General features: G+C 42.3%; 1 protein-coding gene across 1 annotated transcript in view; it reads right to left on the bottom strand.

Annotated features, from left to right (window-relative positions):
* Nucleotides 1-12,496, bottom strand: part of ZNF827 (zinc finger protein 827) — a 161,616-nt gene that overhangs the window by 56,899 nt on the left and 92,221 nt on the right. The gene's annotated exons all lie outside the window — the stretch shown is intronic.

Genomic DNA, 12,496 nt, shown 5'->3' on the forward strand with positions numbered 1-12,496 from the left:
GGCCGAGGCTGCCGCGCTACATGCTGGGAAAAGCCTAGGTTTTGCTACGAAGTGGAAGCGGGCTCGCTCTGCATCCTCACGTGTTCTCTGCAACAGCACAGATGTCCATGGATGGGAGGAGAGAAGCCCTTTTATCACCAAGCCACTCAGAAGAAATCGAGTCGAAAGGGAGACAATCACTGAGGGCAACAACACTCCAAATAATTTTCTACCCCGGATGCAGCTTTATCCTGCTTAGAACAGAAAAGGTTTCTTGTGAGGGAGAGGGAGTCACACTGACTACTAAAAGGGCACAAAAGGACGAGCAATGTTACGGGGCAAGGAATCAATGAAGACACTTTCACAAGTCAAGGCAGCAGAAGCCTGGTGTGAGGTCTTATCTAGAAAGAGATGATATTAGGATAACGGAGAGCACGAGTCTCAGGCCACATGCCGCTGCAATGCTCTGCATTCGTATGCGTTCATTCCAGGGGAGTGCAGGGGTTTGGCACACGGTTTGGCATCAGAAAGATCTGAGTCTGAATTCCATAATGGCCATTTAATAGTTAAGTGCCTCCTGGTCAAGTCAACCACCTCTCTAGCCTCAGTTTCATCATGGAAAAAGGCTTAAAAATGCCTTTAAAAAAAGGATAGTACCAAGGGTTAAGTAAGGTATTTCCCGTTCAAGTCTTCAGTACCTAGTACTTAGTACACGCTCAGTAAAACGTAGCAACTGGCGCATACATTGCTACGGAACATCTGGCACTGTTCTAAAGTACTCTGTGTACCTTAACTTCACTTAATCCTCACAAGGGCCTTACTACAATTATTATGACCCCTGTTGCAGGGATGAAGAGACTCAGGCACAGAGAAGTGAAGTGACTGTCCGTGCCCATGAGCTGAGCCCGGATTTGAATACAAGCAAGTTGGCATTGCATTCTGCACTCTTACCCACTAAGCTACACTGGCTCTCCTGTGATCCCTTAATATCCAGGCAGCTCATGGACAGTATGGAACCTTGCAATGAATGAGCAAAAGGAAGAGACAGAGGAAGGAGGGCTGACGGGATGAAAACAGCCATTTCAGGATAACTAAACGTTTTCAATGGAGAAACAGAGCAAGTGAAAATGATTCAGCCTTCACTTCCCTCTAGAAGACAGGCCCTAATTTTCTGAAACTTCTGCAACCCTGAGGTCAATTTGCAATCCTAAACATTCCCCACCGCCAGCACACACTGCTTTTGAGGGCAAGCTCATCTCTGTTATTAAGCCCGAATGAAGAGGTCAGAGTAAGGAGGCCATTAGGTGCTCAGATCTGCTTCAGCACAGATATGAAGCTCCTGGTGGCACTATGGCCACACGGACATCTGTAAATTCATCTTGCAGCCACTGAGATTGCCATCTATGTTTCAGGAAGAGGAAGAGAAAAACCGAACTTGGAGCATGCCCTACATAGCACATGCTTGCTGTCCTCATCTAACAAAATCCCCACCTGCCACAGCATATCTCCCTTCGGCCTCAGGCAGAGACAGGCTACCTGGAGGACTCAGTTAATGCGTATAAATGTTCAGAAGAAGCTGCCCGTGTAGACTCCCCCATTAGTTTTCTTGCCTTTTGCTACTTAGAAAAGACAAAATGATTATCTATTCAAGTTTCTTTTTTTTTTTTAAAGAATTTATTTATTTGACAGAGATAGAGACAGCCAGCGAGAGAGGGAACACAAGCAGGGGGAGTGGGAGAGGAAGAAGCAGGCTCCTAGCGGAGGAGCCTGATGTGGGGCTCGATCCCATAACGCCGGGATCACGCCCTGAGCCGAAGGCAGACGCTTAACCGCTGTGCCACCCAGGCGCCCCTCTATTCAAGTTTCTTTTCTGGATAAAAGTGAAACGAACATTGAATGTGTATTTTCATTTTTCTCTTGCAGAAAATCTAAGGGTTAAAATATGAGGGGGCACCGCTGTCACCGTGGCTGGGCAATTCCAGGCATCAGGCGGCATGAACCGTAGGGTCAACAGCACGGGGCTGCGAGAAGGAAAGATTTACAATAAATAATAAAACAGTTCGTAAAAGATTATGGCTGTAAATAGTGATACATTTTGCTAAGTGCCGATTGTGGCACAAATATTTCCACCTTTAACATCTGAGTGCCAACAGGGAGCTGTGCTTCGCGCAGAACAGAAGCCCATCTACTTAAAAACCACCCCTCCCTGTGCACCAGCATTGAAACCAGCCTGTTACAGGAATTCTCGTGTTGATGACACTAGCAAAATAAAAGAAGGAAAAGGAAAAGAAGAAGGTGGATACAGTATGTAAGAGAAAGTTGGAAAAAGTACTTTATTTTTTAAAGATTTTATTTATTTATCTGAGAGAGAGAAAGAGAGAGCACGAGTGGGGCAGACTGATGGAGAGGGAGAAGCAGACTCCCCGCTGAGCACGGAGCCCATTTTGGCGCAGGGCGGGGTGGGGGTGGGTGGGAGGTGGGTTGGGGGGGCAATCCCAGGACCCTGAGATCATGACCTGAGCCGAAGGCAGACGCTTAACCAACTGAGCCACCCAGGTGCCCCAGGAAAAAGTACTTTAAATAAAGACACAGTTATTTCAAAGGAGCAACGGAGAAGAAATATATTTTTTTTCCTTTCTAAAAGACAATAGTAAGTCTTAGGACTGAACTTGGGAATGGTCAACAGAAAAGAAGGATTAAACAAGAGAAGAGACTTTGCTCTATAGTGAATTTTTACTCAGAACCCATAAGGATCTATATACTTCGGGGTAGAATGAAATTCTGTTAACGTTGGAGTTTCAGACAAATCACGCTGAAGTGATATTCTGACTTCACTTGCATATTCACAAATTTTTCTTTAGTGAATAAAAAAGACGGTGTATTGTCAAGTAAAAATACTTGATTATCTATTCCGCTACGTATCATACAACAGAACAGGGCCTCAGGATTCTTTCCAAGAGCTGCATCAAATACGTCCAAAAGAATCTGGGTTAATTTTTGTTTTGTTTTACTTTAAGGAAATCTTAAGAATAAGTGATGTGACTCAGATACTTCTGAGAAGTTATATATTGGGAAAGGAGAGCCAGAAGTCCCGTTCTGGAGGGAGACCTTCTGTGGGGTCAAGGTCTTCACTCTCTGGCTGCTACCCACTTCCCAGCAGACCCCAGTCCCTCGGCCTCTTCACCAGATGGCCCTGTTTCCAGGGCTTGCCTCTTCTCTAAGGCCCAGTACAATTCAAGTCAGTAAAAGATGAGCTTTCTGTATTGATATATCCTGTTATTTTTAAAGGACTGAAATTCCATATATTAATCTAAAACCATTGTACTGTTTTTTTTTTTAAAAACTCTGACCTCTGAATCACTTCAACCTTGAGACACACCCCAAGAGTGACACACCACATTAACATCTTGAAGTGAGCAGGAAGCACCGGCTGCAAAAACAATCTTCCACGTCTCCAGAAGCCTCCAGAAAAGATAGGCAAGGGAACACAGTGATTCCAAGAATAAATCTTACTCTAGTTCAAGGACTTTCTGCCCGTGTGGAATATGGATGTGACAGACTGAAATGGATACAGGTAACTTTCATATGGAATCTCCATGCGTAGATAACGACACTAAAGGAAATGAGAGCCAACTGGAAATGTTTTCTTTGAGCCAAACCTAGACCTGGCTAACAAACACACAAGACCATCCTTGCCCAAGAACCCAGAACGAAAGGGTTGGTTTTTTTTTAAAGCTTTTCCCACTATCAAATACAAAAGACAGGATTATTCTAAGATAAAGAATAGGGGAACTATTTGGATTAGTTATAACTATCTTCTCAACATTTCCTCAAGTACTTTAAGGTCAGAAGAAACCTTCTGAGAAGCTGGAGTAGCTTGTGTGAAAATATGCCCACAACTGAACAACAGAAAGAACATCACCACGCTTTATTTTTGAAATTTCATTTTTTAAAAAAGGTCAAGTAACATTATTTCATTTTCAACTTAATTTTCATGATTAATGCATGAATTTTTGGGAAGTGCTTATTTTTTATCTCAAATATCACTGGTCTTGATTAATTTCTTTGCTAATAATTTATAATGGAATAAGAGATGCTTAATATGTTTTTATATATTTACATATCTACATGTTTTGTAACATTTATAAATGATTGTATTTGAAATACATTAAATGCTAAGTTCTACAGATCTCTGTGAAAGAATTTTTAGTATTGGGGCACCTGGGTGGCTCAGTTGGTTAAGCAACTGCATTCTGCTCAAGTGATGATCCCCAGGACCTGGGATCAAGCCCCGTGTTGGGGTCCCGGCACTTGGTGGGGAGGCTGCTTCTCCCTCTTCCTCTGCCCCTCTCCCCTACTTGTGCGCTCTCTCTCTCAAATAGATAAATAAAATCTTTTTTAAAAAATCAAAAAAAAATTTTAAAAGCAGTTTTTTTTTAAAAAAAGAATTTTTAATACTTTACAAAACGCTGGTTAGGTCATTTTGCTCAGGTATAACAATTGCTCTATGTCACCTTGGACAGTATGTGGGCCTCCCAACTTCCAGCTTGGGCCCTCAATTTCATTTTGGATGGGAGAATAGCTGCTTCTTCTGAAATGGGCCCAGATATTAATATTTTAGGTATAGCAGTCAGTGCCAATTTTCCTATGAATATTATAGCAGTCCGTTAAAAAAGTAATCATCTATAAGGAAAGAAAACAGTTTTCAATGGTGTTCACCAACACTGCCCTTTTCTTTGCAACACCACAGAAATAAGGACCCCCGATTCTTTGAATGATTTTAATGTATTTATTTTAATAAAAGAATTTGAACATGGGGGTGGGGAAGAGTGCTCACGACTAAAACTGACTGTAAGCCTCTGACCCGAAGACAACTCTGACCATTCAAAACAGCAAGCTCCTGATTCAAGCTTGAAAGGGACACAACAGAGGAGACCACCTGCAACCCCAGTGGGCAGGTCTGGAAACCCCGTCGTTGCTCATGTTGGGTGCACACATTTTCAAAGAAAGAAGGACTATACTGAATCAAACGTGAATTAATCACTATACATTGGCAGGCTTCAGCCAGGACATTTATCTACAAATTGAGGCTGGCACTGCAGACTCAGTGGGTTTCTAAATGGGGCTTGTGGGCAGATGGAGAACCAAGGTCATTCTACTACTCATATGGGCACCAGATTTTCATCTTTAATTTTCAGAGTTGACAAAAAAGCTAAGACGTGTCTTCTTCTCCTAGTCCATTGATATGACCGCATACTTGGCTGGTGCAACTTTCTCAGCAATTAAAGACACTCAGATGTGTTGTTGATTCTGTACGATGTACAATGGCATTGTGGAAAATATTCTTTTTTTTTAGAGATACATATCAAAGCATCTGAGAGTGAACGTTATGATGTCTGAGATGTGATTTAAATATATTTTTTTATTTTTTTTTTTATTTTTATTATTTTTTTTTTTTAAAGATTTTATTTTTATTTATTCGACAGAGAGAGACAGCCAGCGAGAGAGGGAACACAGCAGGGGGAGTGGGAGAGGAAGAAGCAGGCCCCCAGCGGAGGAGCCTGATGTGGGACTCGATCCCGGATCGCCAGGATCACGCCCTGAGCCGAAGGCAGACGCTTTAACGACTGCGCTACCCAGGCGCCCAATGATTTAAATATATTTTTTTAAAGATTTTGCTCACTTATTTGAGAGAAAGTGAAAGAGCACAAGCAGGGGGAGCAGCAAAGGGAGAGGGAGAAGAAGTCTCCCAGCTGAGCAGGGAGCCCAGTGCGGGACTCAATCCCAGGACCCTGGGATCATGACCCAAGCCGAAGGCAGACACTTAACCATCTGAGCCACCCAGGCGCCTGGGACATGATTTAAATTGGAGGGAAGAAAAGGGTCATGAAATAAAGCACGGCAAATGTTTTCTCAGTGGGTGATGGGACCGTAGTGGTTTATTTCATTATTCCTTCTACTTTGTTTTGAAATTTTTCATAAAAAAAAAAAAATCAATAACAACAATCAAACGAAAATTCCAATCCAGACAAACCACCAGAGAAAAATAAATGGCATTAAAAGAAAATATACAAAAGAACAAATACAAATGTTCCCTGTGAACAGAATGCTTGACATCAGTAGGAATCAACAAATAGAAAGATTTTAACTATAAAATAGAATTTATAACCTCCCAATTGGTAAAAAAAAAAAAATTTTTTTTAAATGATAACGCACAAGACCTTTGAAATATTTTCTCTCTCTATCTCTTATTAGCTTCTGGTAGAATTATAGGTTCAACTTTTTTGAAAGTCCATTAGCCCAATCATGCAAAAGCCTCAAAACTGAATGTTTTTTTTAAGTCAATTTATCCCAAGTTTATTTATGTCAGCAACAACTTGGGAAAACAGAACAAAACCAAACCCTTGATATCCAATAATAGAGGACCAATTAAATACATTAGGACACATGCAAACATTGAATACTATGTAAACATTAAAAGAGTAATATTATGTTTACTGATATGGAAAGCAGTTCTTAGGATATCGCTAGGTGAAAAGAGAAGGCTGCAAAACTGTATATATAGTAGGATCCAATTTTTATAGGAAAGTATACGTATACAAACAGACAAAAATTCAGCCAGGAGATACACCACCAACTTGGCAGTGGCCGTCTCTACATAGCAGCATTGATTAGAAATGACTGTTTTTTCTTCTTTATGTTCTCCTATATCCTCCACCAATAAAAGTTCTTTTTACAACTTAAAAAAAGACTTAAGTTTTGCAGTTTAGGACCCTTTATTTTTAAAGAGACTCCTAGTCTTTTAAAGAGGAAGCTGAGGGATGATATAACCCACGGCAGTGTTAAGACCTAGGCAGGCGCAAGTGTATGTAAATTAGGATTCCAACAGGATCAGTCAACTTCAGCTGGAGAAAGGCCAAAAGCTCTGGAAGGGAGAGGCCGCTGCAAATATTATAGAACAACAGAACATCTTACAAAGAAATATTTACTGGTAACGTGTTCTTATTTTCTTCTTTCAAAAGCACAAATGCTTTCTATTTAGGGCTGTCTCAGAGGCGGGCCTGTCTGTACAACCTAACACCAAGTTTTCAAGGAACAATTCCTGTTGCTCCAGCTCGAGCATTCATCCACTGTGGGGCCAGGAAACTTCTCAGGACAAGAAGCACAATGCCAGGCCTTGTGGAGGGCTGCTGCGGCGGGGAGGCCAGGCCCGGGGAGCCGGAGCCAAGCGCAGGCCACGGAAGTAAACCTGCACGTCCGGATCCACGAAATGTCAGCTTGTGAGGGACCGGGATCTCCCTCAGGACTCTGACTTCATAAATAAACAAGGACAATGGGCTTTCTGCTGAGGTGAGCAGAGAACAGATGCACTCAGTCTTCCTTGCAGTTGCAAAGACTCTGTCCTGTGGAAGCTGTACGTAACGCCAGTGAAATGCGGCTGCTCCCTGGCCTGCTGCATCACCCCAGAGGGCTTTTCACCCCTAAACAGAGGTCAACCCTTCTAAGTCTGATATGCTTCTAGTAACAACCATGGAGATGCTCTTGAGAGAAAATCCCAGATAAGAACAGGATTGAGCTAGCACCTAAACCACATATACCTTTGGGCATGTCACCCCTGCCTAACTTGTGAAAGATGGCTAAGGGAGAAAGCTAGATATCTACTCAGAGAGACTAACACATTTATACTTCATCCCTGGCTATTCTGAGTTACACAAACAAGGTGGACCACCACTGCAAGCCGGTAGAAGGAAAGGCGGCAGAGCTCGTGGGAAATGAAGAAAAGGCACAGCCCTCTTTAGATCCTCAAAAGGAGATTTAAACTCATCTCTTTACAATAACACAATACCAAATGGTTCTGGAAGCATATTGTTTCAACTTTAATGTTCGATATAGGCATCACAGATGGAAAGAAAAATGGCAGGGGTGATACTTACAAGACAATGGAGTTCAGGAATAAAACATACTGAGAAAGGTCTGGTGAAATAAGAAGGAAAAAAACCCAAGTGGCAGCAATGGACAAAATAATTTCAGGCTATATGTAAAGCAAAATAAATATATAAATCTACTGTATTCAAGGGTGAGTTTAATTTCTTTGAAAACTGAAAACTCAAAGATAAGTTGAAAAGGATGTATTGCCAATGAAAAGACACTCAAGTTAACATTTGTGTCAGAGCAGCTGTGGACAGTGGTGCAGGTTGTGTACTGCACCAAGGTACCACACATGGGGGGGGCCTACTTAACGTCACAGATATCAAAAATTTATGTATTTACTGTGACAGTATTCCAGTAGGTGGCAGTATCTTGAGGAAAGGTGTCTTAAAATTTGCAATGGCACCATATAGCCCTCTAGGAGCTTTGCCTTCACCAAAAAATGCACCGAATGTTTTAACTGAAGGGACTCCATGAAATTAGTAGCAATTTCCATTTTTTAGAAACGGAATCTCAATGCATTTAATTCTTAAGTCCTAAAATTTAATGGGTAATGAGAAAATGTGGAGAGCTACTCAAAAATCACCAATTTCGTGTGCTCTGTTTCTTGTTTATTTTCTTAATTGCTTTTATCTAACCCAGTGTTCTTTGTAAGTAATCTTTTACTTTTTAAGGTAATAGAGCATAATTCTCTTAGGCCTTCTAAAAAATGAAAAGAGGAAACTGTACAAACTGATGCTTTCCCAAATGTGTGCAATTTCTATTACTGAATCATAAATATTTAAGGACATGCGTCCAAACGATCACACAGGAAAATTCTACATTGGACACTTCCAAGTGCATACGTCTTTTAGTGAGCACTGTAAGTGCCATTATCGAAATCATAACAAAGATTCCGCATTGCGAATTCTGAAAATCGGGCAAATTAAACGTTGGTTGGCACAGCGTGATATGAGTCTACCTTTCTCCGATTGTCCCACTTCTGCTTTTTGTCTTGTAAGAGGAAAAGGACAATTTGGGTAAACACTTCCTTACTTTTGGAATAAAGTAAGCCAGGTGCGAGAAGTTTTTCTTAAGGCCTGCAATCTTATATCCCCATGGACACTGAATTATTAACGGGTAAAAGAGAGAACAAATAACCAAGAGAGGGTTCTTGGCAGCCATTGTTTGACGTTCATGGTGTTACACAACATTGAGCATGTCCAATTCACTGCCAGGAGCTATCTGATTCTTACTCTAGGGTTCCATTTTCCTATTTCGATCTTATCCAGCATCTGGCGGGGTGATGGTCCATGTCAGAAGATGTAGATCTTCTTTTTATTCCATTAAACTTTGGGATCTGGTTATGATATCATGCCTCATATATTTTCATCAACAAATGATCATATTAGCTGGTTATCTATTCCCTGCAGAATCTAGGCTTGTGCTATGAAAGGAAATAAAAAATCAGGATTTTATTAGTCTCTTAAGTGTTCAGTCCTTCTGTTCTCCTGGGTCTGGCTGGACTGTCTCCTCATCTCATTTATCAGGTAGAATGGCATTAAGAACGCTCCGTCCACACACTATCTCAAAGGAGATGCACAGCCTTCTTTACACTTAGATTGAATTTGCTAGACTCTGGGGTTAAGCAGGCAAAAGAACTGCTGTTTTAGCATTTACGGTGAAGTTCCAACTAAAGGACTGATTCAGTGGAGGTGCCCCTAGGAGGGCACAAACAAAGGTGGAAGGGTTAAGGTCAAGGCATCGGTGAGCAGGACCCCACGATCCAATCATTCCAGCTGTTAAGTAGATTGATTTTTTTGCCTGGCTACACGGTGCACTTCCGTAGATTGTTTTTCTCCTTCACTTTTGGGAAGATGATACTAATTTAAGCACCTGAGTCTCAGTTCTTGGGGTGAAAGAAAAAGTGTTCTAAAACAAGTTCTTAAAATGATATCTGGGATTTGCTTTAAAATAATTTAGGGGGAGGAAGAACAAAAGGAGGGGACTTCTCAACAAGGGTCATGAGATGATCGTTGTTCAGACCGAGTGATGGGTACTTTCTCTACTTTTGTGTATGTTTGAAATTTTCCATTGAAAGAGTTTTTTTTACAAATGAGGTAGAGAGCCAATGATCCAGAAACTTGCTAGTTACTTGTTTCAACCTTTAGCTTCACCGAAACCATTCTTTTTAAATTGCTACAAGGAACGCTGTCTAACATCATTTTCTCTCTCCCTGTCTGCCCATCTTATAATAGAGATATTAACAAACAGCAGCATTGTCAATGGAAAGGATCTGACCAGGAGGGAGGTACCAGCAGCCCATATGGGATGGACGGAGAGCTGTACACACATCCCCAAACTTCATGCTCTCTTGGTGCCCAGGCATGGAAATCCGCACCCCGCATCTCCTCTGGTTGGTAAGCACATACTGGAATGCTAAGCTACAGTGTTTCTTCCTAGGCTGCTACATTTTTCCTTAGTTCTTGTGGTTGGAATGAGAGTCAAGACCAAAAAATGACAAACAACTGTGGAGAAAGTCGTGGGTTTATACAGAACAGGAAGAATCAGTTGCTTTCTTCCAGGATTGCACATCTCTTCTCTGCTCTCAGCCCCCTCGATACCCAGACTCTAGGAGCAGGAGATCTCGCTGAGTGGAGGAGCTGAGGCGCCCCCGGCATCTGGAAGAGCCTGACCCCAGCACGGTGCTGCAGCCAGCGTACCAAAGCCCGCCCTTCAGAATTAAACTACCTTTAGTGTACCCAGCAACTCTCAAACATGGCAGATTATGAGCTGGACTGCCACCATTTTGGACAGCCAGCTTCTTCTGGAAAACCTAGAAGAAGATTCTACTAAGTACCTAAAGATCGGAGATAAGGAAATTTGGAGGCTTGATGTCAATCTTTTTGAAAAGTATCGCAAATCCTACCCTAAAACGTAACCCGCCTGAGCTGACCTTGTGCATACAAAATATGAAAGAGTTCCTTCTAAAACAGGAATCAAAAGAGAGAGGGAGCTGGCATTATTTCCCCTGCTGTCCCTGCTATCAGTTAACTGAGGTTAAAGAGGATTTCTTGGCACAAAGCCGCTCGCTCATTCTATTCCACCTGAAGTAATGAGGTGAGAAAGTAAAAAAGAGACCTGTTTGAGGAGAGGCTAATTGAACAAGTTCCTACTCAAAGGAAGAATAAAAACACACCAAGGATTCCATAGAAGGAGAATAAACCCAGAACTCTGTAACACGGCTATATGACCACTGTACCATATTGGGGGCTCATAGCAAGCACCTCTCCCTCTGCTTTGGGCAAAAGATCTGATTTGGATTTCTTCTTACTCATAATCTCCCAGCAAGAGAAGAATTTAAAGATTGCCTCATTTTTGCCAAATGGCTAAAAAAATTTCTCTTCTATCCTATAATTATGCCCTAACTCCAGCCAAGGCAATTTAGGCTATGAGACGCATTTTGCTCATTTGGGGCTGGTTCAAACCTCCTCTTAGTCTTCCCAGAGAACACCTGAAAAGCATAAAATAACATGGCTTCGCAGCATACCTTTCTGTTATATAAATATGATGATGTGATCTTAAAGATCCAGCAGAAAACCACCACAGGGAGTGCTGTCGGTCCCGCCCATACTCCTTCACTGCATTAGCGCGCTCACCAAGAGCGAGCGAGGGAGCGAGTGGCTGGCAGTGCTGGCCGCTAACGGTGAGCAAGAACGGCCTTCACCCTTGGAGCCCCGGCAACTAAGAGGCTCCATATCCCTTGCTGGCGGGGACCCAAACTGGTGAATAGCATGGGGGTCCAAAGAGCTCGCCCCTTGCCTCCTGGCAGAATTTACCCTATGGTGCAATTCATGCTCCAGAATTCTCCGTGGGATTGAGCTGAAGCCAGAATCCAGCGAAAACTACGTTCTTGCTCCACAACTTCCCCGTCCCTCTCCTGCCACCTTCATTGCCCAGCAGAGTCCTCTGAGAGCACTCCCTCAATAAAGCCCCTTACAGGAATCCCTGTCTCAGGCTCTGCTTCTAGGGAACCTGAGCAGTAACACTTCAAGAAACCTACGGGACCAAATTAAAACTAACATTTTATTATTTTTAGTCTGCTGTCTTTCATTGTCTCCCAGTCAGGACAATTTCATGGGTTTAGAGCCATGGACACAAGCACAGATACTAAATAGTCTTTTACATGTGGAAGGTCCACTGGAATCTGTAATCTACGTAACATCTCCTATTCGGGCAACCAACTGAACAGACAAACAGCCCTCCCAGCCCCAAGATCCATTTCCCAAAACAATGCGCAGCCCAGATCGCAAGACCCGTTTTCCATCTGTGTACTTAATAGGCAGAAGCAAGGCTGGTACCACTCTTCCGTTCTGCTACAGCAGGTTTCGTGTTCCTAATACTATCTGAACTTTGTGTGAGGCCAGCTGGCTCCGTTTTAATTACTATTTGACATTTGATATTCCTAGATTCCAATTCATAGAATTAAAAAGAAAAAAACAACTCGGGTTAAGGTTCAGATGAGCACTGTTTACGTGCCTGACGATGCTCTGAGGTTAACTCACACCACCTCAAGAAAGACAAACCTCATTTATCTTCCACTGCAAGA

Source organism: Ursus arctos, unplaced genomic scaffold, assembly GCF_023065955.2.
Source record: "Ursus arctos isolate Adak ecotype North America unplaced genomic scaffold, UrsArc2.0 scaffold_11, whole genome shotgun sequence".
In the NCBI taxonomy this organism is placed as follows: Eukaryota; Metazoa; Chordata; class Mammalia; order Carnivora; family Ursidae; genus Ursus; species Ursus arctos.